The sequence below is a fragment of the Vulpes vulpes genome, chromosome X (assembly GCF_048418805.1).
Source record: "Vulpes vulpes isolate BD-2025 chromosome X, VulVul3, whole genome shotgun sequence".
Classification (NCBI taxonomy): Eukaryota; Metazoa; Chordata; class Mammalia; order Carnivora; family Canidae; genus Vulpes; species Vulpes vulpes.
The window spans coordinates 16,365,273-16,393,070 of NC_132796.1; the positions used below are offsets into that span (position 1 = coordinate 16,365,273).

General features: G+C 40.6%; 1 protein-coding gene across 2 annotated transcripts in view; it reads right to left on the minus strand.

Annotated features, from left to right (window-relative positions):
• RPS6KA3 (ribosomal protein S6 kinase A3) overlaps nt 1–27,798 on the minus strand; it is a 1,133,953-nt gene that overhangs the window by 337,383 nt on the left and 768,772 nt on the right. For both annotated transcript variants that reach the window (XM_072744446.1, XM_072744453.1), the window contains exon 7: nt 2,996–3,057. The gene's annotated coding sequence lies outside the window, so the exon portion shown is untranslated. The remainder of the gene's footprint in view (nt 1–2,995; nt 3,058–27,798) is intronic.

Here is a 27,798-nt window from a genome sequence, read left to right on the forward strand (position 1 = left end):
ATGCTCAATCACTGAGCCACCCAGGCGTCCCTCACTTATTGAACATTTTAAAGCACAGCGGGATGATTTTTTTAAACTTTTATATGCCTTTAAGCATTTTTGTTCATTTTTCAGAATTAGAGTGATTTTTACCCTATTTATTTTAAAAATTTCTAATTATTTGAGGGCCTGTGTGTACAGGTATCAGCTGTCAGCTAAAAAAGTGGCCTTCCACCAAAGAAAATTAGGTTTATTATTCATTGAACTCAAAATACAACTAGCTACATTGATTACTGGTGACCCAAAGCCCATGAAAATTATATGAGGATCAATGTTTAGATATAGGTTTTTTTTTTTTTTTTAGTCTTTCTTCAAATCCGGGAAGAGATTTCTGTCTTCTGTGCAATAGTAAGGCAAATGTCAGATCAATCTGCCTTCAGGCCAGCAGTGTAAGCAACCTTAAGCTTGTCCTTGTATTCACATTGTGGTTGCACATGCTTTGTATTACAGCTTCCATCCTGACAGCAAACGCTGTACAAATGCTGGCCATATAATGTCAAATACAGTGAAGAAAGCTTGAAACGTAAAAATAAATGTTGATGCAAAGATGGTAAAAACATATTAAGTAGATTAAGTGAATAGTGATGGTTGAAAATGGAAAGGACGAAAAGGCAAAGGAGAAGGTAGACAAAATTGCTTTTATCACTGTGTTTAAGATTTGTGCAATTATCCTAGGTGGCACAGAAATTATAAAAACATGAACTAGATACTGCAAATATTAACTCTCACATAAATTTGCTTCTAGACAATTCATTTAGAGCTAGAGGCAAATGTAACACTTTATTAAAGTATTTTCAAACCGGCATACCAGGAAGAAGAGGATGAGAATGACTTAAAAATAAAAAAGAAAGAGTAGTGTCTGTATGAAGATTCAAACTTCTAGAGGGGAAATGGATAAATATATTTAAAAACACTTAAAAGGCTCTAAACCCACTCCATGTTGTCTTGTTCGACATCCTATCTCGATGCTGTATCTCTATAATTATTAATGGTGTATCAAATTATCAATATTTTAAAAAACAAACTTGGAATATTCAGTTTAATTTTTAATCAATTTTTTCTTTGTGTTCAATCCAAACATTTTCAACCAATTTACTTTCCATCAATTAACCTGGAGCCGTGTTAGGTGAAATAGTGCCATAAATAAAAAGGGCTGCGAGATACAATGCCTAGCTTTGTTTTTTATAATTTATTTTAGGAGAAAATGTATGAAAAAATTTCTTAAGAATCAAATACCAGATCAAGACACTAACAGGGGATTTATGGCAAGGCTCTCTATGGTTAATTATTGAATGAATTGTAAACTTATGTTTCTTCTGTAATTACCATGATGATACAAAATACCAAGAAATGATAGGTAAAACATAATAAATATCCTTTTTTATACTAGCTGAGATAGCAGGAAACTAAGAGAATTCTCCCTACGAACCAAAACTGAAGAGAAAAACTGAAAAAGGAAAGTTGTAGGGGGGCTTGAAGCTCCTGCTGCTCAGGGTTTGTGGGGGGGGGGGTTGTTGGTTTCTGTAACTAAGGGGATCAGGTTTTAACTGCCAGGTGGGAACAAGCAGCTACACTTCAGGCTAGAACAAAGCAGAAAGGAATGACCTCCAAAAGCTACAACCCTCAAAGGGCTATGCCACAATGAAAGGCTAGAACAGGAGCAAAAGTTATGCATTGCCAGCAAGACAAGCCCCCCCATCCGTTCTCCAGGTCCCCTCACCCCTCAAAGGTGGGACCTTAGGTTTGCTCTCAGTTGAATTTCTGGTTCAAATACATATTACCTTTGTAGTTCAGTAAACTCAAACCCATAAAATGAACGGAAAAAGTGGTGCCCATCCCGTCATTCCCTGGTAGAAGTAAATGCCAACCATGTCTGGAGAGGCACATCCTCCACCCAGATCACAAAGGACTCCTGAAGACAAAGCCCCACTAAACATGAGCTCACCCTCAAAGGAAAAAAAAAAGGCATTGAGATATGCTGGCAACCAACACAACCAACACTTTGATTAGACCCTCCAGTCCTCCAAATGATGAGATTATTAAATATGTGCTATGAAGGATGACTAAACCTCCTTCAAAAAGGAGAAAAACATAATAAAATATCAAGATAACACCAAAATGACCAGGAAGGCTTACAAGTAAATCCAAAGACCTGATTTGGATGAAGACCGTAGTTATTAAAATACACAGCAGATAGATTAAATCACAGATTAGATAGAACTGAAGAGTAAATTAGTGAAATGAAAGATAGAGCTGAAGAATTTACTCAGAATGTAACACATTCTGGGAGTGTGGGAGGAATCATTTTAGATTGGCACAGAGGAAGCATCATGAAGGAGGCAGAATTTTAGCCAAGTCTCAAAGGTTATGTAGGAATAGGCAAATGACAGGCGTTCGCAGGGAGTGGCACGGCGGGAGCCACATTTCAGAGAGTACATTCAGAACTTCTTTAGGTCACAGTGAGTTGGCCACTTTGGCTGAAAGGGAGAGTTTGTATAGGGAGGTAGAAAGAGCACAAAGGCTGACTAGGAAAGTTAGGGCCTATGCCTAAAACCACAAAATATGCCAGTAATGACATAAAATTAATTTTTAAAAAGATTTTATTTATTTATTCATCACACACACACACACACACACACACACACACACACACACAGAGAGGCAGAGACACAGGCAGAGGGAGAAGCAGGTTCCATTCAGGGAGCCCGCCGTGGGACTCAATCCCAGGTCTCCAGGATCACACCCTGGGCTGAAGGCGGCGCTAAACCACTGAGCCACCCGGGCTGCCCTAAATTGATTTTTTAAAAGACTAAAGCAGACATATAACATCTGATATGCTGACACTGTGGTCCTTTTTAACATGAAACACTCCAGCTTGGCTGCCCCCCCCCCCCCCCCGCCTCCACTGAGCATGTACTGCGCATATCTACTTAAGACGGAGGGGTCTTGAACTCACCTTCCTCCTTGCCTTCCCTCACTCCACACAGAGGTGCATCTCAAAAGCTTCTAGGTTGAAATCTGAAGGAAAAGAGAAGGTCCATGAAACTTGTAGTTGTGCCAGGCTGAGAAAGGTGCTAAAAAAAAAAAAAAGGTTTTATGTTATCTCCTTAAATTAATCCCCCAAAGTATAGAAGCCTTTGTTATCTTTAAAATCCCTTTCAAATATGATGGTAAAATGAATCCCAGCACTGGAAATTTAATAAGACCTCAGAGGAGAAAGCAGATTTCAGATTCCCTAGCAAAGGATGAACTCCATTCCAGGTGGTTTATCTCCACTGCCCTCTTCACATGCCTTCCACCTAAAGAATGTAACACCTAGCAACCAGGCGAGAGACAGATTCACCCTGGATAAGTGGGAAATATATCAGTTAAAATTTACCCATACACTCCTGAGCAGACAGATTTGCAAAAAGCTGCTCATATTCAGCATTAGCAAGATGAAATTAAATGGCAGGGAAATAATGCAATCATATTATTGCTAAATAAGTGGGTAGATAAATAAATAAATAATAGAAGGAAGGTAGCTAGGAACAAAGCAACACAGAAACAAATAAATTAATTAATAAATGGCAGAAGACCTCCTAAATCCAGAAGAATAAGGAGGATATTTCTTATATGTACTAAAAGTTATAAAAGACTGAAGAATATTAATTCAACAAAACAAGTCGTAGACAAGATGGTAAGACAACAGAGTGAGAAGGGAGATTATAGAAGTTAAGAAATTTGCTTACCCTTGTACTTTAAACAAATCTATTTGAGACGGCAAAGAAAAGAATATTGAGGACTGAAAATAAGCATGGAAAAATATCTGAGATAGTCTCAAAATATGCAGAGGTGAAAAGATGGAGATGATAGATATGGAAGATAGACAAGGTAATTCAACGTACTAGAGAATTGCGTTCCTGAAATGTAGAAAGACAGAGTTAGAAAATGGGAAAATATATTTTAAAATGAAGGTAAATGTAGGTAAAAGGAAATGGTAAGATCAAAAGGGATTCCTTGGATAAAGAAGATGTGGTCTATGTATACAATGGAATATTCCTCAGCCATTAGAAATGACAAATACCCACCATTTGCTTCGACGTGGATGGAACTGGAGGGTATTATGCTGAGTGAAATGAGTCAATCGGAGAAGGACAAACATTATATGTTCTCATTCATTTGGGGAATATAAATAATAGTGAAAGGGAATAGAAGGGAAGGGAGAAGAAATGGGTAGGAAATATCAGAAATGGAGACAGAACATAAAGACTCCTAACTCTGGGAAACGAACTAGGGGTGGTGGAAGGGGAGGAGGGCGGGGGGTGGGGGTGAATGGGTGACGGGCACTGAGGGGGACACTTGACGGGATGAGCACTGGGTGTTATTCTGTATGTTGGCAAATTGAACACCAATAAAAAATAAATTTATTATAAAACAAAACAAAACAAAACAAAAAACCCAAAAGGGATTCCTTTGTACCAAGGAGAAAAAAGACACAGAACTAACATCCAATATTAAATTTCAAGTTTAAAGAAAAAATTTCAAGTATGCAGATAATTTTTTTTAAAAGCAAGTCTTCTACAAGGTGAGGAGAGGGGAGAGTAACTAGATTTTCCTTCAACTTTTTTTCTATAGCTTCATTAGGGTTGCCCAATGCAGTAAATAAAAATACAGAATGCCCAGTTAAATTTTAAAATTTAGATGCAACATTTGGAACAGACTTCTAAAAAAGGCATTGTTCATCTAAAATTCATATTTAACTGGGAATCCTGAATTTTATCTGATAGTCATAAGCCGTGTTTAATGTCAAAAAGCAATGGAACAATGTCTGCAAAGTTCTTCAGGAAAGAAAATGGGACTCAAATCTATTATACCTAGCTAACTGATCCTTTGGTTAAATAGGCAACAGGTAGATTTGAGACAATCAGGAATAGAACCACTCAGTGAGGAAATTCTGCTAACCATGTGGATGATTAAAATAAAGAGCTTAGGAATGGAGAAGTCACAATAAAAAGGATGCTGAATCTGGAAAGTTCTAAAGCAGTTTGATTTAGCGGATTACACATTGCTAGGTTTCTTTCAAAGTCTTTTCTTCTCTCAGTCTACCTTCTGCTGGTAGCATCATTCTCAGGACACTCTTCACACTGTAGCCTCCAGAAGCCCTAGACTGACCTTCTATGAGCTTGGCAACCTCTGTGGAAAAAAGGTACTTTTTCTTCAAAGGATTTCAGAAAAACTACTGGCCTGATCCTCATTTGCTTTTATTGGCTGGACTAAAGAATGAGCTTATGCATCCCCGGATCAATTATCATCACCATCAAAATAGGCTACTATTCTTACTGGCTAGACTGTGTCACATGGCACCAGGGGTGGGGTCAGCCCCACACAAATCACTGAGAGTGGGGGAGAAATGGCGCCCAAAGAAATTCAGGATGCTGTGACCAAAGGAAGGGGAATGGATCCTGAGCAGACCAATAGAGCAGCTATTTTGTACACTATATTGTTATTTCCTCAAATAAAGTGTAAACATCTTAAGAAAAAGAGTTCTGTGTTCTACTTCTTTTTATCTCACATAATGACTACCTCAGTTCCTTACTATGGTGAAGATATTTATTAATTTCATTAATTTCCCTTGACAGAACTTCCTTTATTTGTGATATGAGGAGGTTGGAATACTTGAATTTCAAGGTTTGTCCAGCTCTAATAATGTTCTATGAAAAATTCCGTGGAAACATATCATGTGGGGCCCCACATTAAGCATTTTTTTGTATACTCCATAGTAAAACACTTGAAGAGTTATGTGTAGGTATAGCTCACAATAGATTTTCAATTTCGGAAATGTCAAAAGTTTTACAAAGTCATATTGGATGACTGTATTCTTGTACGTTTTCTTCAAGTCAGTGATTCACAATATGAAGGAATAGTTTTCTTAATCACGCACACGTCTTCTTTTCCTAATGTTCACTTTTTTTTTGTTGTTGTTGAAATGTGTTTACTTTGCATCACTTCTAAGGCTCTAAATAAGAGAGTCTTAGCTTTATCCCTTCTCCTCCCACTCATGCCTACTTTAAAACTCAGTTTTGATTAATCTGTATCTCCCATTTTGCTCAGCCAGAAACCCTACCATCTTCCTTCCTCCTCTTCTCCGCATCCAATTGTCTACCACCACATCCTATTAGTTCTATTTTTCAGATACATTTTCGGTTTCTCCCCTGCTCTAAATTCTTACTCCCATTCTCGGTGCCATGGCTCAAATTCCTGTAGTTACTTCCTGTACATTTCTCCTATTGTACTTGTCATATGAATATATGGTGGTAAGAGAACCGCATCCAGCCAGTTGGCCTCATTCAGAACCTGGCTCCCACACTTACTCTGTGTGACTCTGCGGGAGTTACATAACCTCTCTGAGCCTCAGCTCCCCCGTCCATAAAAGGAGTCTAAAAATAGTACCTCATAGGGTTATTGAGAACGTTAGGTAAGTTAAAATATGTAAAGCACTTAGATCAATATCTGGCACGTAGTGAGCAACTAGAAAATTTTAAACTATTATTATTCCTGGTACTGGTTTTCTTAACAGCAATTTGAGTGGCCGAGTCCTCCACTCTGCTAGGCACTTATCAGCAGAGTCCTATCATTATTAGCAATGTTTTTTAATTTTTTATTTATTTATTTATGATAGTCACAGAGAGAGAGAGAGAGGCAGAGACACAGGCAGAGGGAGAAGCAGGCTCCATGCACTGGGAGCCCGATGTGGGATTCGATCCGGGGTCTCCAGGATCGCGCCCTGGGCCAAAGACAGGCGCTAAACCGCTGCGCCACCCAGGGATCCCCAGCAATGTTTTTTAAGACAGCAGCATTAGTATTTTAATCCCTAGCTCTCTCTGCACAGTGGAGGGGCATTTCAAAATCTAGTTCAATTAATTTCACTTGTCAGAAAAAGACAGTTGTACACAATAACCACTAGATGGAAGCAAAACCTTTTATAAAATCATTACTTAACCAGAAACTGCGGCAGTGTACAAAGATCTACCCCTTTTGTCTCCTTATTTGTACAATCTCATCGTCGCCAATAACAAAATAACATCCTCCCCCTCCTCAGTAACAAGAACTGCAACGAGGGTGGCTCATAAAGAGGTCCAAAACTTTGTAAATTGAACTCAGTGCAGAATTAAGATCTTGGAAAACCTTTGCTGCAGAATTTAGAAATTATTACTCAAAAAAAGGCTGAAGGTACCGTCATTGAACCAAAAGCCAGCTTCCACCCAGCCACATTTCCATAATAAGAACCTCTGAAGGCTCATCATGGGAAAGATGCAGACTCCCAGTTCTGTGCCCAGTGACAGCCACATAACCACCAACCGTCCCTGTGAATGACACAGCTCTGTTCACTAACAAAGAGTTGTTGTCCTACTATCTTGTTTGGGATGGAGGGATTGCAGGTATTGAATGACAATCACTGGATTTACTTTCCTCTTTGAGGGTTTCTAGATTTCATCTTCACATACCGATCTGCTGTCTTTCATCCGCAGTGAAGGGATTTCATTTTTTTCTCCCTTGCTCATTTCCAGGGCTCCTCAGCCTTTGCTTTCTCCCCACGATTCTCATGTATGACATCCTCACATCAATGACACCTCCTGTTATATCCCTGTCATTACTGTCATTACATTACTGTCAGCCAAGATTCTCAGTGGGGAGGGGGCTGGGCAGAGTTGGAATAGCGCTAACCTCAGATTCTGTTGCGCTCCCATGAGCCCTTAGCTTTCTCTAATTAGCCCCCTCTCACTGCCCACTAGCAGCAGTGAATTGATATTGTCTTAGAAAAGGACTTGCTGTCCCTCAGACTTGTCAATATCCCTGGACTCTCTCACTTTCCTACTTTTCTTTTTGCCTCTTTCCCCCCTTCCCATCTCCCATCGTCTCTCTTCCCTGTTTCCCCTCCCTCTCCCTCTTAACATTCGAATTATGTCTTTCCTACAATGCAAGACTTCTTAAACGTTTAACAAGAGAACAGCCTTAGAATATAAATTTGATCTCAAAAGTGAGACAAAGGAGTTTTGTTGCATACTAAATGTGTGTGATATCTTGGTAGGAAAATATTATTTCCACTGAAAGGCAACCCTCCATCATTGCTATCATCTGTGCCCCTAATCGAATGAGCATCAACTGAATGCACAGCCGAGACAAAGAGCAAAGAAAGACCCACTTAAGATCGATTCGAATCACGTGGATGAAAAATAACCGGTTCTGGTGTTTCTCTCTCGCTCCTTTTTTTTTTTTTTTTTTTTTTTAAATCACAGTCTCTTTCCAAGTGCAGAGAGGTTTCACTGGCCTGCTCATTCCTCAAACCCAATCTCCATCTGCACTTAGACTTCCTTAAACGTAGCGTAGAGCCTTACAGCTGTGATTCAGGTTATCGCAGAGGAATTCCATTTCTCTCCGTGCCCTGTTTTCTTCCCACAGAGCAGCCAACCGAGAAAGCTCAGCCAAGGAGCAGAAAGAAGGAATTTGGGTTACCCTCCCGTGATCACAGCTGCTCTGCTCGCCCCGGTCACTAACCAAACCCGGGTCACTAACCAAACCCGGGCTGACCGGGGAGTGAGACAGATGAGCTACCCCTCCCCCGCCCCCGGTTATCCTTAATAAAAAAAAAAAAAGAGTTTAATGACTCTCAAAGCAGGAAAGCTTGCTTCTGAATTCCCCTGAGGCCACATGAATTCTGCGAAGCGTTTCGATTTCAGAATACACGGAGGAAGAGAGAGATTCTTTTCTCCAGCCGTGTTCTGCCCGCCTGGCCCATAATGCACGCGCAGCTCCAGACGGCTGCGCCCGCCTCCCCGCAGGGGCTGGCGGAGAGTCTCCGCGGACGTGGGCGAAGCCGCGGCGGCGCGATCTTCCCTCCCGGTCTCCTCGCTGGCCTCGCCGCTGCCTTATGTAACGTGGTCTGTTTGCCGCTGGGCTCCTGCTGGGTTGGCTCAGAGTGGGAACTGCAACACCCGGGCGCAGCCCCGTGAGCGCCAGACTCACGCAGCTGCTCCGATTTCCCAGTTCTCCCGCACCGAGGGGTTAAACTGAGCATCGCTAAGGGCATAAACGTGGGTGCTTGTGCACAGCGTGGTGAGGACGGATCCGCATGAATAATGGAGGCAGTTGAGGTGGTCCGAATTAGGAGTGGGTGGGTCGGGGGGGGGGGAGTGAAAAAGCAGCAGCAAGAAAGGGAATGGTGAGGGAACATTCGCGGGCTACTCGCAGCTAGCCATAGATCATTGGAATTCGTTCCTTATCAAATGCAAGCAGGAGCCAGGGGACAGGCTAGTGCAGAGCGGAATGCCTAATAAAGCAGTCGGCTTTCTCCCACTGCCCCTTGAATCTCAACACCGAGGGAAAGCTATGCAGCAGATTGCAGGGCTTTTACAAGGAGGTAAAAAGAAAGACAAGACTCTTCAATGGAGGATTTGCCACCGAAGGCATCGCTTATTGTACTGTATTTAAAAAAAATCTTTTTTCGTCCCTCATTCATAGTCAAACCACTTTTAAAAAGTATCTCTATTTGCTCTGGAATTCCTTGTCCATTTTGCCAAATTAAAGGGTCCTCGCGCGACTTTTGACTATTTTGGTAAGAGTTTAACATAGATAGCCAAAATCTTTACCCTGCTGCCCTGTGGAGTTGCTTTATTTTCGCTTCTCTATAAATATGCCCAGCAACGAGGTATTTGGAGAGCTCCCCAAGTAACAGAAGTATTTTGAATTTCTCTTGTGCAAATCTCCATAAGAACTAACATCTCTCAGTGGGTCCTCCATAACCGCTAACTTAGGACTATAAAGTTGAACATTCATGAGTTATCTATAGATCTTCTCCCCCTCCAATAAAAAATTCTTTTTGGTATGATAATGTTGTTTACTCCACCCGAGAGCCAATCTTTACCGAAATTCATCACCAGAGGGCGCACTTTCACAGAAAATACACCCGTTCCCCGTTCTGACTTAGGCCTTCCCCTCCCACTTGCAGGACGAAGAAACAGGTTTTATTCGGAGGTTTTTTCAGTTCAAATTCAAGTTCTAGAACTTTGGTTTATTATTAGCCTGTTCTCTTACTTGGGTGGAAGGGAAGAGAGAAAAACAGGTCTGTCTGCAACCATTGTGTTCCACCCCAACTCAGGGATAGCCTCACAAACAGTTTTCGAAGAGAATCCGAATGAGCCTGATCGGGTATGGATCTGAGAGCTTCGGTTCTGGCCTCACTAAAATGACAAATCGCCTCGTGTTACTCAAGAAACCACAAAAGATTCACACCCACCCTCGCCTCCCCCAGGCCTTGTCCTTTTGCAAGTGATTTGCAATCCCAGACAAGTATTATATAACGATGAAGCAGAGCTTGGAGCTTTGGCTTGTTATTTCTTTCGGAGAAAAGACATTAAAAAAAAAAAAACTGTTATTATAGCACTATCCTAAATGCCTGTGAAAGAAACATTTCTGGGAATTGTTAGAAATGCGGGGCAGTGGAACTGATCAAAATCTGCACCGGTGCTAAAAACTGTGACCATCTGCAATTGCCCAAGGGGGCAGTTTGAATGAAAAGACACAATCTGGTGGGGTGAGTGAAAAAGCTACAGATCCAAAGTCAGAGAAACCAGAATCTCATCATAGCTGCCTGCTGCCTGGTGAGCTGAGGGTCCTTAAGTTAGTTACTTAACTTCTCTGGGCCTCAGTTCTGCAAGCTGGTGATTAGATGGTCTAAGAATTCCTTCCATTCTAACAGGTTATCCTTCTAAGAACAAATGCAGATGACATTATTAGTTTGACTTCACATGGAGGACACAGCAGCACCCGTTAATAAATCAACCATTTTGCATGGCATTTTCATATTTCGGACTTTCCAAAGTACTCTACTTCACATTTATGAAAGGCACCTATTATTTACCGATAATTTCTTTAGTGTTTATATGGCAATGGGCGCTGGGGCATTTTACTCTAGGGAATGCTAGAAAGGCACCCGGGAATGTATAGTAGGAAACAACCAGGCTCAGGCTTAGGCCTTGGATTGGCTTTTTATCTGCTACATGACCTTGGACAAGTTGTATAACTGACCAGGTGGGCTTTTGATTTTTTTTTCTTATTTTTGGGGGGCAAAGGGATGGAAGGAGGAAACATGTTGGAAGGCAAGTTTGAGGAAAATGATGAAAGTTGATGGGACAATAACTTGGGAGTTGCAGGAAAGAGAAGAGAACTAATTTTAACCTCCCTCTCTGTCTGAGTCAGCCTAGAACTCTCTTTCCTAGGCCTGGCTATTATCACTCTAATTCTGAGCCACTTGCCATTCCATCTGTGTGACTGGTGTCTAAAGGCTATAAAACTTGGGGCACATAAGAATGGGTGCTTCTGAAGTGCTGGAAGCCATACCCATGGGCTTTTGATTTTTGATCTGCAAGACTCTCTTAGGGTTATAGTGAGAAATAATGAGCCACATGGTTGGGCACATAGTGAGCCATCAACATATTGGAACTCTTGAGTATTACTAATATTTATCATTACCACTAAAATGTCCAACCCATAACATTATTTAGAGCGTTAATTAACCCCAATGAACTAGATGATTTTTAGTAATCTTATTTGTTTTTTAGTTTAGGAACTTTCGGATTGCAAAATCTTGAATGAAGAAGTTTAAGGAGGGTTTTTCAGACATAGGATCCTGGTTTTGGAAATGACCTCATCTTGGTCTCCAAAAAATTGGAATTTGGGGACTGTTAGAGTATCTAGTTTTTGCCACCAAGGGAGACAGTATGAAAAATCTTTTCTCATGGGGAAGGTACAGATTTCCACAGTGTAGGGATTTCCACAGCTGGCAGGTAGAAAGTAATGGTGTGCAATGGTGGGCCCCATCGTTTCTGGAGGTAGAGGCCCCATAGTCATTCCTGTATCTCCATAAGAGTTCATATTGCTCAGCTGGAGATAGAAAAGAAGGAATTACTGAAAAAATGGTGAAAACCAGGGCTGAGAAATCCCAGTTGGTTAAGCTGAATCCAGAGAATGGTGTGTAAAGCAGCATAATTGAATGAGTATGTCCAGGGAACGGCATTTTCTCTCTTTACTTTTTTTTTTTTTTTTTTTTTTGGTCCCAGGGCCATATGCAATGTACGGTCTTAGTGTCCTGCCCTCATCCCTCAGTACTTACCTCTACTCGCTGTGGCTGCTTCCTATTGAACATCCATGACTCTGTCTGAGGCATTTTCTGACTGGGGAGCATGCTTAGTCTGTGCTCAGGGCAAGCTGTGAGTGCTGCCAACAGCAGCCCTTAGCCAATAACTAACATAGTAGTTAGTGGAGAAACGTTTCAGTTGCCTTGCCTACTGGTTGGATTAACTCTGAGGCGTGCTCTAGGCGTCTCCTAGAGTTCCTCAGAGGATATACATCCTTTATTGGCTTCTTTCCCTTCCTTGTTTCTGGGTCTGCTTCTGGGAGAACCCGACCTAATATACAAGGTATGGGCTTCTATTTCAAAATTTATATAGGATTTTCTGCATACAGAACATGCATTATGGCGCCATGCAGATCTAGGTCTGATAGTGGGTCCTTTCACTTACTTTGCCACCTCGGGTCCAGTTCTTTAACCCTTCTAAGTTTTGATTTGCTTGTCTGAAAAATGAGGAGTGTAGAGTACCTAGTTAGTGGAGCGATCTGATGATGGACATTGAGTATGCATGTGAAGTGCCTGGCACAATGCTGGCACAGTCTTAGCTTTCAAATAAATATCGTCAACCACTGACTATTATTGTTCTTATTTTCCCTCATAAGAGAGCTCTTATACTGGCTGCCAAAGACATCTCCTAAGGCTACTACAGAAATCAGAGGAGAAAAATGATTTGTAGCCTTTTCATTCCCATAGCAGAAGAAAATTTCCTCAGGAGCATTAAGCTTCATTTTAAAAAATGCTACATGAGCAGGAAGAAATGGACACACACATACACACACATACACACACTACCAATGAAAGTGATATGTCCCAGTTGGGCTCTGAACATGATAGGTGTGCAAGTGGGAGCTGGAGCAGTGAACAAAGCAGCATCTGAGGTATTATTTTTAGAAGCTGGAGAAATGCTGGGGAAGAAGTAAGGGGAAATGTGCAGCATTTACGTAACACATTTCCAAGTGGCTCTGAAAGGAAGTCTTATATTTAATGGAGTTGTTAACAATTGGGATTGAAAGCTTAAAATAGAAATAAGAACACTTAGCCACCTTGGGAGTATTTTGTTAGGTCTGCTATAGAATATTAGGTTTGGAGAAACTATATGCAGGGATAGGTACTATGCAGGGAAATTAACATAGCATTGTTATTAAATTCATGTTTAATTTTGTTTTAAGACTCATAGTAATGATTTTTCGCCATCCTACTGATTGAACCGTATCTCTCCTTACATGACACTTCCAGCCTTCCTTGCTTATCTCTTCTTTGGCTTCCCTTTAATAAAATAGCATTTTCAACTTGAGTGCTTTTGCTCACATTGCTTTCCTACTCGAGCATGCCTTTCTGCTTACTTTCCTCCTGCAGAAAGTCTATCTTTCTTCATATTTCTTCTACTACTGGAAGCCCCAGAAACCCTTTACTTTTACTTATGGGGCTAGAAAGAGAAATTGGGTCCACGTCACGATGGGCTTTGGATGCTATTGTCTTCACAGCTTATAGAAACTGAAATCAATGGAAGTCCTTCAGGAGGATAGTTACATTATCCACTGTGTGTCTGAGGAAGATATTAATAACAGTGGCATCATTGTGAATGACAGCTTCAGAGAAGAAGACCCCGGTACAAGATCAGGAGGCTGCTGTGATAGCTTAGGTGTAAGGAGCTCAGAATATAAACTAGGCAAAGAGTAGGGGCAGAAGAGATGACTCTGAGAGATGTCTGCAGTACCAACTTGGGAAAACACAGTGGCCAATTGGATGTTGGGAATGGGAAGAGAGGGTAAGGGTTACCACGGGAGGGCTTGGGATGGCCACAGATCGCAGATTGCAGAAAGAGGAAGCAAGGAATGGGGTTAGGTTAAAGAGGTAATAATTCTATTTGGGTGTGTGCTACTTGGCCATTTATTTCCAGCTATCCCAGCGTGCAACCAGAGATGTGAATCTGAACTCCCAGACAGGGACAGAAGAAGTGACATAGATTTGGCAGTCTTCTCCCCAGACTTGGTAATGCAATTGTTGGGAAAGGGAGTAAGAAAAGGGGGAGTCTTTGGTAAAATCAATAGGGAAATCCAATATTTAAAAGGCTTCAGATAAGAACTAAGAAGCACTATGAAAGGTCAGAGGAGAAGGGGAGTGTGTAGACTCAAATGCAGAGAAGAGGTGTTTCAAAAGGAGGGAGCTGCTGAACAGCATGAGAACTGCAAAACCATCATGCAAGTTGAGAACCAACTATGGAAGCCTACTTGAGGTGACATGTTGGTTATCACCAAGAGCTGCTGGGTAGAGGTCGGTGTAGAAATCACATTGCTGGAGGCTAGAGAGGGAATGAGATGGGAGAAGGGGAGAGAGCAGACTGAACAACCCCTCGGAGGAGTTTGACAGTGAGGGGTCACAGATGAAGTAAAGCTAGAAACAAATAAGGATCGCTTCTAGTGTAGAACCAGCTTCTGTGTTGACCTCTGCTAAATGCTGATTTGGTCCTTTTGTCTAAATTTGCCAAGATCCAGAGAGAAGCTGGAGTGTGGCAAAACAGGATCAAGAACCCCCAGGGCGTGAGCCCTGCCAGGTATGGTTAACAATGAGGTGTTTAAGACAGTAGAACAAGAGAATCCAAAGGTGTCTTCTATGTTGTGTGAACCACATTTCCCTTTTTCCCTTATCACAGAGGGGAAGAAAATATAATCATGTCCTTAATGCTCAATTGTGTAAGCAGGGATATCATTTGCATATACAGCCCAGGTAATGCTTCTGGGAAAATTGCACCTGAAGTCTTAATGAGGAAATTTAAGTAGATGTGATGGAAGAATTGAAACTTATGTTAGCCTTTGCAGCCACTCAGTTGCAGGCAATGGTAATTTCTCCTTTTATAAATGTGAGGAGAATTTAATTGACTAAATTAAAAAAAATAGGCAGCTTAGATGTTGGGGTTGTGGTGAAGTCCTTGACTTTCTAAGAGCTAATGACGAGGGTAGAAAAGCATGCACTTTTGTGGATAAATTACATTCTAGAGGAAATATTGGTTTGCCTATTTAATTTGACCCACAGTTTTAGGGTGCCCATCATATCACCATGCTCTCAGTACTGGGGGCATAAAGAAGAATGAGAGCCTCTTTCCTAAAATGGACAGATCCCTGCCCTAGATGTCTAGCTCCTAATCAAGCCAAATCTAGTTTCCAAAAAGTATTGGGATAAATCATAGTAAAATGTTGTCTTAAAAAATTGCACCTGGACAATGATCATCAATGGATAGCATAGCAAAAGGAGAAGATATATGCCCCCTAATGAAAGTACAAAATACCACCTATGCAATTTTCTTGTCAAAATATCAAACCAGAATCTGATCAAGCCTCTAGATTTAACTACCAATTTATAGGGGACAGAGAAACACCTTAAATGATATCATAGGGATGCAATTAGCAAAATCCAGACTATCAAAATTTTAAGGACAAGCAACTTGCTTTCTCAACAACAAAAGAGCATTGAAAAATGTGTGTATACATGTGTGTCTGTGGTGTGTGTGTGTGTGTGTGTGTGTGTGTGTGAAAGAGGGAGAGGGGGGGAGAGAGAGACAGAAGCTAGAGATTGAGTCTCAAAAGACATAACTATTGTTAAAATAAAAAAGAAATGGAGACCAGCCTTGAGAATTTCCTGAGCAGACAAAACCAGTTCATTCATAAAAACAAAGCTTAATTTAGCTTATTTTGCAAGGTGAACTTGACCTGGGTAATTTCTTGCTTATGTCTCTGGAAACTATAAGCAAAACTTGAACTGCTTCCCAAGTTGATATGAGATAACCCCTGACCAGTTCCCCTATCATTTAAGAAAATTCTAATATCATAAGCAATCACCGCGAAGAATAAAGAGTCTGCTTTCTCACTCTCTAAGCTGCCTTGTAACAATATACCCCTGAACCTCATTCCACGCTCTGGTTTGAGTGCTCCCTGTTTACAGACGGTCTTTGTGGTGTGTGCACAATAAACTTTTATTAATTACTATTTCAGTGATTTACTGCTTTTACTTTTGTTGTTTTTGAACTTTCTACACTACTGATTGCAAAGTATGGCCCTTATTTTGATACTAACTAAAATTGTAAAAAATATGAGATCAGGGGAATTTGAATACTTATTGGATATTTAATCATATTAAGGAATAATTATTAATTTTGTAGTGGGAACAATGACATTATACTTATGTTTTAGAAAAAGAATCATTAGTTAGAGTCACCTGCTGAAATACTTAGGGATAAAATGATATGATGTCCAGGATTTGTTCAAAACAATCTAAAAGGAGGCAGGAGATGGAGAGGGGTATATAAGAAACACATGAATTGATAACTTTTTTTTTTAACTTTTTTTTTTAACAAGGAGAGCAGATTAATGCATCCCAAATGGGTTTCAGAATGCTCTGCAAGTCTTCTTTATTATTCTCTCTCCATAGAACAACACAGTTGGTATGCGAATATACTTACTTCCTCTTTTTCTTTGTATATTTTTTATTGGAGTTCAATTTGCCAACATATAGCATAACACCCAGTGTTCATCCCTCCAAGTGCCTCCCCTCATTGCCCGTCACCCAGTCACCTGGTCCCCCCCGTCCACCTCCCCTTCCACTACCCCTTGTTCCTTTCCCAGAGTTAGGAGTCTCTCATGTTCTGTCACCCTCACTGATATTTCCCACTCATTTTCTCTCCTTTCCCCTTTATAGTTGATAACTTTATAAACTGGGCTATGGGTACATGGGGGGTACCTTTTAACTTCTGTTTGTTTAAAATTTTTTCCATAATAAAAGTTTCCATAATAAAAAGTTTTTAAAAGTTGGCAAAAAAATAGGCCTAGCATCATTCAAGTATTAACTTTAGACCATTTTTCCCAATCAGTGTACTAGTTATAGAGCTACTCTGTGGCAGGTAGAAAGCACTTTTCCTTACATGGGATGGGAAGGATGACAAACTTAGCTACATTTCCCATGGCTTGAATTGAGACATCACTGGCATCCTTTTATCTGTTTTTCCTTTCATCTTGAAGATGTTACTTCAGATGGTGATGTGAATTTTGGCATTGAGTGGGCTGAGAGCAGTGTTACTGTATGGCAAAACAAACTCAGAAACAGGGAGTATGGGGAAAAGAGGGGGATGCTCTGTCTTCCCTTTACCCAGACCTTTCCTTTTGCCCCCATTTCCCGGGAGATCCTTTAAATACAGTGAGAAGGGACACTGGAGTCACTGAATCTTGGGCTGAAGATGTTTACAAAATAGAATGAAATGATAATCATACTAATGATGATCATTTATTAAGTGATTTCCCATACTCTAGAATGTGCTAAAAATTTTACATGTATGGTCCAGTTCATTCCTCACAAAACTTTTAGATATTATTACAGTTATTATTATTTACATCTTACACACATGAAGAAAACAAGTGTTCCATGCAGGGCCATACTGCTAGTGGCACAGCCAGGTTTCTAACTCCAAAGCTTTTGCTCTTTACTACAACACCATATGCCTCTTACCCTTTCTTTTCTACATCTTAGGAGTTTGATGACGACAATCCAACAGATTTAGAAGGTCATCGTTGCTCTCATTTTTCTACTTTATATTATTTGCAAGTTCTCCAAATGCTATTTCAGTAGGGACCTTGGCTCTTTGAACAGAAGCCTCCAGAAGTTCTCTATGGTGCTTAGCCATTTGGCCAACGTAGCTTGCCCTTTGGTTGTGAATTTTCCAAGCTTATCCTTAGCGAAGCATGGGGCTCACTGCTCAGGAGAAACCTGTGAGCTGGTGGTCCAGGCTTTAGAAATCTGGCCGGATCTAAATGGGTACAGAATTAATAAGACACTGGGTACTTCTATTGTGGAAGATTGTCCCCCATCACCTGCATTTGAATCTGTGACACATTTTACACACTTATGTTTATAGAATGAATCTAGTATGTTCTCATTTAAGTGATCCTGTATAAAAATGGAACTGGAGGCAATGATAGAGTTTAGAATGGAGGCGTTGGAATCAGACAGGTCTGGTTAATACAGACAACTTAATAGGTCTATGGCCTTTACAAAGTATTGAACTTTTCTGAGATTTAGTCATTTTATCTGTAAAATGGAGACAATAGTCTAGTGCATCATTGTTGTGAGGCTGAGAAGACACGACGTGGTGCCTAACGCATAGTCTGAACTCAATAAATGGCTGCCCTTGTGGGCTTTATATTACTCTTTAGTACTCTGTTATTTCTTTGGTTTCTGCTGATGACTTTAAGGTTGAGAACTCTCTCTGTGTAAAAAGCTACGTAGCCAGATGTCAGGTCTAGGGAAAGTGAAGAGGGGGAAGGATGAAGATAAATTTAAGAGAAAGGTTAATTTTAAAAAGTATGGTTCAGTAACATTGCAAATTTGGATTTAGCCAGAGAGAGCCAATTCAGAGGTGAAATCCTCTCCCTTCCTCCTAGCTGTTCCTTAGGAAAGTAGGAATCGCCACCCTCCATTTGAGTCTTTATTAAGTCTGAATTAGCTCATCTTGAATGATAAAGTGCTATTTGAGGAGGAACATTAAAACAACCTAAATCAATATTAATTTGAGAAGTTTATATAGGTCTCTTTACTGATTGAGTAAAGTGAAAGAAAAGGTATATAACACAGATTTAGCAATTATTACTGGGATTATGACTCCATTGCTATTATTTGAGATAGTAGTAAATAAATCCTTTATAGAGAGATATATTAAGATGCTCCGTTGGGGGCACCTGGGTGGCTCAATCAGTTAAGTGTCTGACTCTTGATTTTGGATCAGGTCATGATCTCAAGGTCATGAGATCCAACCCAGTTGGGCTCTGTGCTCAGTGGGGAGTCTGCTTCTCTCCTTCTCCCTTTCCTTCTCCCTCTGCCTCTTCCCCCAACTCACGCATTCTCTCTGTCTCTCAAATAAATAAGTAAATAAATACATCTTTAGGATGCTCCATTGAAGAGGTACTGATTATAATGCCCATGGGATAAATAAAAAAAATTTTTTTAAAGTGTACAAATGGGGGATCCCTGGGTTGCTCAATGGTTTGGCGCCTGCTTTCAGCCCAGGGCATGATCCTGGAGTCCTGGGATCAAGTCCCGCATCAGACTCCCTGCATGGAGCCTTCTTCTCCCTCTGCCTGTGTCTCTGCCTCTCTCTCTCTCTCTCTCTCTCTCTCTCTGTGTCTCTCATGAATAAATAAATAAAATCTTTTTTTTTAAGTGTACAAATGGGTACTTTGATTTGGAATAAAATTTCCAAAAATCTCATCATATATGAAATCAAAAGATGCTGTATGTCAATAGCTCAGAGTGAATGAAAGCTGATGTCAAAAATAACTACAGTGTTAAAATGTCTATGCTACCTAGAGCAATCTATACATTCAAGGTAATCCCTATCAAAATACCATCAAGTTATTTCACAGAGTTGGAACAAATAATCCTAAAATTTGTATGGAATCAGAAAAGGCCTTAAATAGCCAAAGGAATGTTGAAAAAGAAAACCAAAGCTGGTGGCATCACAATTTTGGACTTCAAGCTGTATTACAAAACTGTAGTCATCAAGACAGTATGATACTGACATAAAAACAGACACTGATCAATAGAACAGAATAGAGAACCCAGAAACAGACCCTCAACTCTATGGTCAATTAATCTTCGACAAAGCAGGGAAGAATATCCAATGGGAAAAAAACAGTCCCTTCAAAAAACAAAACAAAACAAAAAAACAGTCCCTTCAACAACTGGTGTTGGGAAAATTGGATAGCCACATGTAGAGGAATGAGACTGGGCCATTTCCTCACAACATACACAAAAATAAATTTAAAATAGATGGAAGACTTAAATGTGAGACAGGAATCTATCAAAAACCTGGAAAAGAACACAGGCAGCAAACTCTTTGACCTCGGGTGCAGCAACCTCTTGCTAGACATGTCACCAAAGGCAAGGGAAAGAAAGGTAAAAATGAACTGTTGAGACATCATCAAGATAAAAAGCTTTTACACAGCAAAGGAAATAGCACAACCAAAAGACCACCATCAGAATGGGAGAAGATATTTGCAAGTGTCTTATCAGATAAAGGGATAGTATCCAAAATCTGTGAAGAACTTATCAAACTCAACACCTAAAGAACAGATAATCCACTCAGCAATGGACAGAAGATATGAAGAGTCATTTCTCCAAAGAAGACATACAAATGGGCAATAGACACATGAAAAAATGCTCAACAACACTCAACATCAGGGAAATACAAATCAAAATCACAATGGGATACCACTTCACACCAATCAGAATGGCTAAAATTAACAAATCAGGAAATGACAGATGTTGGAGAGGATGTGGAGAAAGGGGAGCCCTCTTACACTGTTGGTGGGAACGCAAGCTGGTACAGCCACTCTGGAAAACAGTATGGAGGTTCCTCAAAGAGTTGAAAATAGAGCTACCCTATGACCCAGGAATTGCATTCCTGGGTATTCACCCCAAACATACAAATGTAGGGATCTGAAGGGGCACCTGCACCCCAATGTTTATAGCAACAAAGTCCACAATAGCCGAACTGTGGAAAGAGCTCAGATGTTCATTTACAGATGAATGGATAAAGAAGATGTGGTATATGTACATATACAATGGACTACTACTCAGCATCAAAAAACTGAGACCTTGCCATTTGCAATGACGTGGATGGAACTGGAGGGTATGATGCTAAGCGAAATAAGTCAGTCAGAGAAAGACAATTATCATATGATCTCTCTCATATGTGGAATTTAATAAACAAAACAGGATCATAGGGGAAGGGAGGGAAAAAAACCACGAAATCAGAGAAGGAGACAAACCATAAGAGACTCTTAATCATAGGAAACAAACTGAGGGTTGCTGGATGGGAGGGGGATGGAAGGGATGGGGTAGCTGGGTGATGGGCACCAAGGAGGGCATGTGATGTAATGAGCACTGGGTGTTATTTAAGATTGATGAATCACTGACCTCTACCTCTGAAACTAATAATACACTCTATGTTAATTAATTGAATTTAAATAAAATAAAATAAATAAAATAAAATAAAATAAAATAATTAGAGTGACAATGAAGACACTGAAGTATAGGTGTACGACCTGTCCAAGATAGATAATTTCCTGACCCATGAGCTTGGAATAAAAGCACTTTATAAACAATACAATATTTTATTTAATTCATGCTATTAAATGTGTGTGTGAAATTATAAAAGTACAGTATCACAAGCAAACATCTGATTACTTAATCTATGGTGGTACAAGTTTATTATTTAGATAGGTCCAATCTGTGGGGGGCAGAATTTTCTCTTTGGAAAACTGAGTTGCTTTACATTTGGGCATATGAAGTAAGCAACGTTCTTGGTATATTAAGGGGAAGATATAAAGGAATATGTGAGACTATTTGAGATGAACAGTTATTTAAGGCTTGAGTATTCCAGAAAAACAAAGACAGCATAATGTGAGGTCAAGAGCATGGACTGTAGGGACAGGCTTGGTTGGATCAGAATCTCCACTTTACCATTTACGAGCTCTATGAGGTTGGGTATGTTACTCAACTTCCTCATGCCTCAGTTTCCTCACCTGTAAAATCATCATCATCATCATCATCTCATATATTGTTGTAAGAGTTGAATGAATTAAAATTTTAAAGGGCTGAGAACAGGGCCTGGTGCCTTATAAGAACCGATGTGTTAGATAGGTAGGTAGATATGCTGAGAGATAAACTCTGTGTCTTTCCTTGATACAATGGGCCTTACTCAGGAATTTGTGCTTCTGCTACCTGGTCTCTGTGTTAAAGGATATCTATGTTTCTCTGTTGGCTTATTTATTTGCTTTCGGAGGACTAAAGTAACTTCTTTCACAGGGGAGAAGATTGCAGATGTGCATGTGGCTGATAACTTCATGCAAGATGGGGCACTGGGGATAAGGAGGGGAACTGTGTTTCTGGAGTCAGACTTGAGCCCCCACAGTTCTGGGGTGCTCTCTTTAAAGGAAGAGGTCTCTCAGCCACCTGAAGGCTATGTCTCAAATTCTTGTTAGCCTCTCTCTGTTCAAGCCATGCTCTCCTTTATCAGTGTGTTGTCAAAATGTTGTCCTATGGAAAATACTGAAAGCTGGCAAAAGTGTGTGGTGGCTGGAACACTCGTATACTGCTAGTGGAAGGGTCAAATGGTACAATGGCTTTGTAAATCTGTGTGGCAGTCTCTGCTACAGCTGAATATACGCCGATCCTGTAAGCTTGCAATCCCACCCGTGCGTATGTATGCTCCTGACATAAATGTATACACGTGTTCGCCAAAAGTCATGAACTTCAATGTTCCTGACAATATCACTCACTATCCCCAGGTGCCCATGGGTTGGGAAGTAGAGAAGTGCATTTTATAATATTCATACAACGGAATACCATATAGTGAGGAGAATGAACTACAGCTCTGCTTGACAATCTCTGTAACAAACATTATGTTAAGCAAAAGAAGCCAGACACAAAAGAATATATCCTGTATGATTCCACTTAGATAAAGTATAAAAACAGGCAAACGAATCTACGGTGTGGGAGTCAGGATAAAGGTTACCCTCAGAGGAGAGTAGTGACTGAAAAGGAACAAAAGGAGGGGCTTCCAGGATGCTGGGAATATTCTTTTTTTAAGATTTTTTTTTTAATTCATGAGAGCAACAGAGAGAGAGAGAGAGAGAGAGAGAGAGAGAGAGAGAGACAGGCAGAGGGAAAGCAGGCTCCTTGCAGGGAGCCCAGTGTGGGGCTCCATCCCAGGACCTCGGGATCATGACCTGAGCCAAAGGCTCAACTCAACTGTTGAGCCACCCAGGGGCCCGGGGAATATTCTTGTTCTCGACCTGGGTGTTGGTTCCCTGAGTGTGTTCAGTTTATGAAAATTCTTGGAAGGATATACTAACGATCTGTGTACTTTTCTGTATACATATTAGACTTCGACAGATGTTATAAAGAAGGAACATAGGTAACTTTTCACTTCTGCAAATGGGGCTCTGAGCATGTGGAGTAATTAACCCTGCCACAATCTAAGCCTTATATTCCACTTTCATAAACGTTTTGATTTTATGTGCTTATGTCTTTCTCTAATTAAATTTTAAGCTCCTTGATGGGGATGACTGTGCCCTGTTTTTCTCTGTATTCCTGCAGTGGAGGAACGGTGCGCATGCTCATTAAATATTTGTTCATTTATCAGGAGGAAAAGCAGTCTTGCCTGGCTCCCTCTTGGAAGGGTCTGGTTTTCGTGTCCAATTGTAGCAGAATCTTTTACTAATTTTATTCCTTAATTTAAGGCAGTCCTGGAATAGGGTGGCTATTTTGAGCTCTCATCTTAACCTTGTGTTTTAGACAATCTGATGTGCCAAATGCTTTGACTAAATTCTCCTGAGGTAAAGTGCCAGCTTTGGAATAGATTTTCTGAGAAGCCAACTTTGAGTGCTGGCAGAATGGAGTGGCCGACTGCCAGCTGGAGGGTGGGAAAACTTGCTCTGAACTTTGGTTGACTACCTTGTTAACTTGCTGTGCCATGGATGAATTCTCTCCGGTTCTCCAAGGCTGGAGGGGGGAGGCGGGAGCGAGAGAGAGAGAGAGAGAGAGAGAGAGAGAGAGAGAGAGAGAGAGAAGGGGCAGCTTAATTTGGGGATTAAGTCACTGTTGGTGAAATGAGTCAGCATGTCAGCTCAGCCATAGGACAAAGTCTCCACAAGTTAGCTATAATTGGAGAGAAAATTTACATTAAACTGAGAGCAAGCACTTATCCTCCCCCTTAAAGTAAAAACAGCCCTCGGTGGAAAAATTTTATACCATAAATAATGCACATGAAGTTTTACTTGTTAAGCTGTGGGGACCTATAGGTAGCAATTTTTAAAAGATTGCTATTTCCTTTTTTTTTTCTTCAGATTTTGCTCTGAGAGTAAAATGGTTGGTTCTTTTCAAAACGACATGTAGAAGAATCTTTCCAGACCCTAGGTTACTAAATATTTATGCTGAAAAAAAAATGCAGACAAACACAGATTTTTCTGACATCTGTAATTCTTTTAACTGATTCCAATTTGAGATGCTAAATGTGATTCTCTAGTATAATATTTCTCCAGTTGGAAACTCAAGAGCTAACTGCCTGCTTTTGTACTCAGCTTGTTGCAGTGACAGAAGGAAAAAAAAAAATGGTGTCCTGAGCGATTCTGTGGAATTCTGCACCGATTTCTTAGTTTGACTGACATTACTTTTGGGGACATGGAGCTTCCCTTACAATTTACTATCCTTTGTCTCTTTCTTGAAAACACACACACACACACACACACACACACACACACATATCTGCTGAGGGTAGGATCAGTTTCATCAAAAATTCACTTGAAGTTAGATTTCCTTTTCTGGGATCTGGGATAAATTTGTAGAGTGCTAAAATCTTGAATGAACTTCTAGGAGTCTGGAAAGTTCCAGAAGCCATTAGAGAAGGCAGAGGAGCCCTGCAAGTGTAGTTAGAATCAATCAGCAAGTGTGTGCGGTTAATTGACACTGCCTCCTCCTTTCCTTCCTATTCTTCCATACCCAGAAGGCTCAACCTCAACAGTTCTTACTCTAAGGCCTCAACACTGATTGAAGGTAACTGTTCCTCCATTCAGAAAAAGGAAACTGCAGCTGAGTTTGAAACACTTATAAACTCACTTTGATTTGTTCATTTTTGGTAAAGCAGGAGAGACTTCAGTTGATTCTTGACTCCTTCCTGAAACCTCCAAAGCTTACCAGACTTGTGCCCTAATGTATAGCTTTGGATTTTGTTGATAGTCACAACCATACATTTAAGGAGCTATAATTTTGAAAGCTGTCTTTCAAGATAGACTATCGTCACCTCTGTAGTCCCAATTGCTAATGAATGGGGTGGTTGTGTGTTCTGGTGAAGTTATTGAATACTTCTAAATAAAGCATGGTATAAATAAATCAAGAACCTGGCAAATGCACCAATTTAGACAGTTTAGGATTCCAAATGTTCAAAACTTCTGGTTTTGTGGATTTCATAGTAGGTAAAAAACCTGAGGTGGGGTGTGGGGACACAGGGTTCCTAAAATTATCAGGGTAAGGAACTGGGAGCAACAAGATATCTAGTACACCTTACACAGAAGCTTGTATGGAACAGTCCAGAGTCTACTGGTGCCATGTTTGCCTTCAACTCCCCACCCCTCGACGTCAGAAGAAACTCAGCTCCAGGTTCCCTTGAATGCTCTCACTGTTTTCGTTTCCTGCCATGCCTCTCTTCTATAGCCCCCTCTCTTCTTTTTCTTTAGGTCCTTGTTTCTTCTCAAACTTACCTCACTCACATTCTCCTAATAGAGTATGCAAGCATGGAGCAGCTTCAAAATCATAGACAGCTTCGTGATCTAGTTTCCTTGATTATGAAATCAGATGCCAGAGAAATGTTTCCCAAAATAACTACCAGGTTAGATGGGGTTTCCATGCTACTTTTCAGATTTAGATGAGATTGATACCCATTCCCTGCCATGAGGATGTCCAAAGCAGGTGACCCCCATGGTCCTAGGAGTTTCAGGATCACTATGGACCAATGAATGCCTTTTATTTGTCATTCTTCCTCTTTCTGAATGAGAAGGTCTATGATAGTAATCCTGTCTCATTCCACCCACTTTGGTGTTAACTCCTAGGTACTTTGATAAGATCAGCAAACTTTTCTGTAAAAGGTCAGATAGTGAATATTTGAGGCTTTGAGGACCATGCAGTCTCTGTAGCAACTACTCAATCTGCCACTGTAGCATGAAAGCAGCCATAGACGACATGAAATGGGTGTGACTGCGTGCCAATAAAACTTTATTTACAAAAACAGGCTTGATTTGTCCTGCAGGCTGTAGTTTACTGCCTCCACACACATTTTTATTTCCATTCTGAGACTCCTGTTGTCAGGATTTTGTTACATGAAGCCTGCATATCACTTGATTTTTATTTTGCAATTTCACATTTCTTTTTTGTTGTTGTTGTTTCCTGTTGTTTTATAGCAAAGTACTCCAATCTGATTTCTAGCTTAGTAATTTGGTCTTTGGCTAGGTCCATTCTGCTACATATCCTAGCTATTAAGATCTTTTTTAAAAAAGATTTTATTTATTTGAGAGAGATAGTGATAGTGACAGAGATAGTGAGAGAGAGCATAAGCAAGGAGTTGAGGGAGAAGCAGGCTCTCTGCTGAGCAGGGAGCCTGATGCAGGGGCTTGATCCCGGGACCCTGAGATCATGACCTGAGCCGAAGGCAGATGCTTAACTGACTGAGCCACCCCAGTGCCCTGCTATTAAGATCTTTATTGGTATTATTATATTTTTGACACTTAACATTTTCACTTGGTTCTTTTTAAAGTCTTCCTTTTACTGCTTCATAATTCAAATAACCTTCCTTATCTATTCGAGGATATTTAATATGCCATCTGTTCCAGTAACTCTGGTTCATGTGGTATACATTGTTTAATTCACTCTTTCTTTTGTAAATGTTGTATTACTCAGAGATAAAATTATTTTGGTCAATGTGATCATGTTCCTTCGGTACTAGCTACTCTGTCTAGTAATGTATATTAGGAATAGATGAAGCCCAGGCTGTAGTTGTTTATGCCCCTCATGGTGACTATAAAGAGAGAAAAGTAGATGAACCCAAGTCTGGAATACCTCAGAAACCACAGAACTAATGCTGATCATCTCCATTTGCTACCACTCCACAAGGCAACTCTTCTAATCTTTCTAAATCCTTAAAAAAATACATAAAGAAGCCACGTTGGGAGGTGGTGGTCTCCTTAATTACCAGGCCTGGGAATTTAAGGAGGAAGAGGAGGGAGTGACTACCCATACAGCCCTGGCCAATCCATACTCGTTTATCAACTGCTTTCTGCAAAGATGCTTTTGGGCTACCTTGAGAAAACTTCATTGACATTGGCACTCTAGGCTGTTTCCACCTTTCCTGTGTGAAGGGACATGATCATATTGAGAAAATGTGGAAAAAGGTTATGAGGAGAACTTAAAGGCTCTCCCTCAATCTATCTAGTTCCTGCTGTCCTCTGCCCCAGGCTGCCACTATTCCCAGAAGCACAGATTCATGACTGCTTATGGCCTTCCAAAGCAGTCCAAGGAAGGTTTTTTTTTTTTTTTTTTTGGTTGTTAATTCCTCAGTTCCATTCTTTCATCTCACTTGTGAGGTTTCTCTGTGGTTGACTCTGGGGGGGCAGAGCCAGCATCCTGTGTTAGTTGTCTACCTTGTCAATAATTGAAACCTCTCTGAAGCTATCTTTTATTTTTATTTTTAACAGGTTTTATTTATTCATGGGAGAGAGCAAGAGCGAGAGAGAGAGAGAGAGAGGCAGAGACACAGGCAGAGGGAAAAGCAGACGCCCTGCAAGGAGCCCGATGTGAGACTCAGTCCGGGACTCCGGGATCGCACCCTGAGCGGAAGGCAGACACTCAGCCACAGAGCCACCCAGGCATCCCTGAAGCTATCTTTTATATCCACTTAAAGACCTTTAGGGCTAAATAATTAGTTAAAAGATGTGTAATAGCTACATTTGTCCCTTCTCCAGAAGAAAACTTGACCTATCATTGGCAACTGGGAA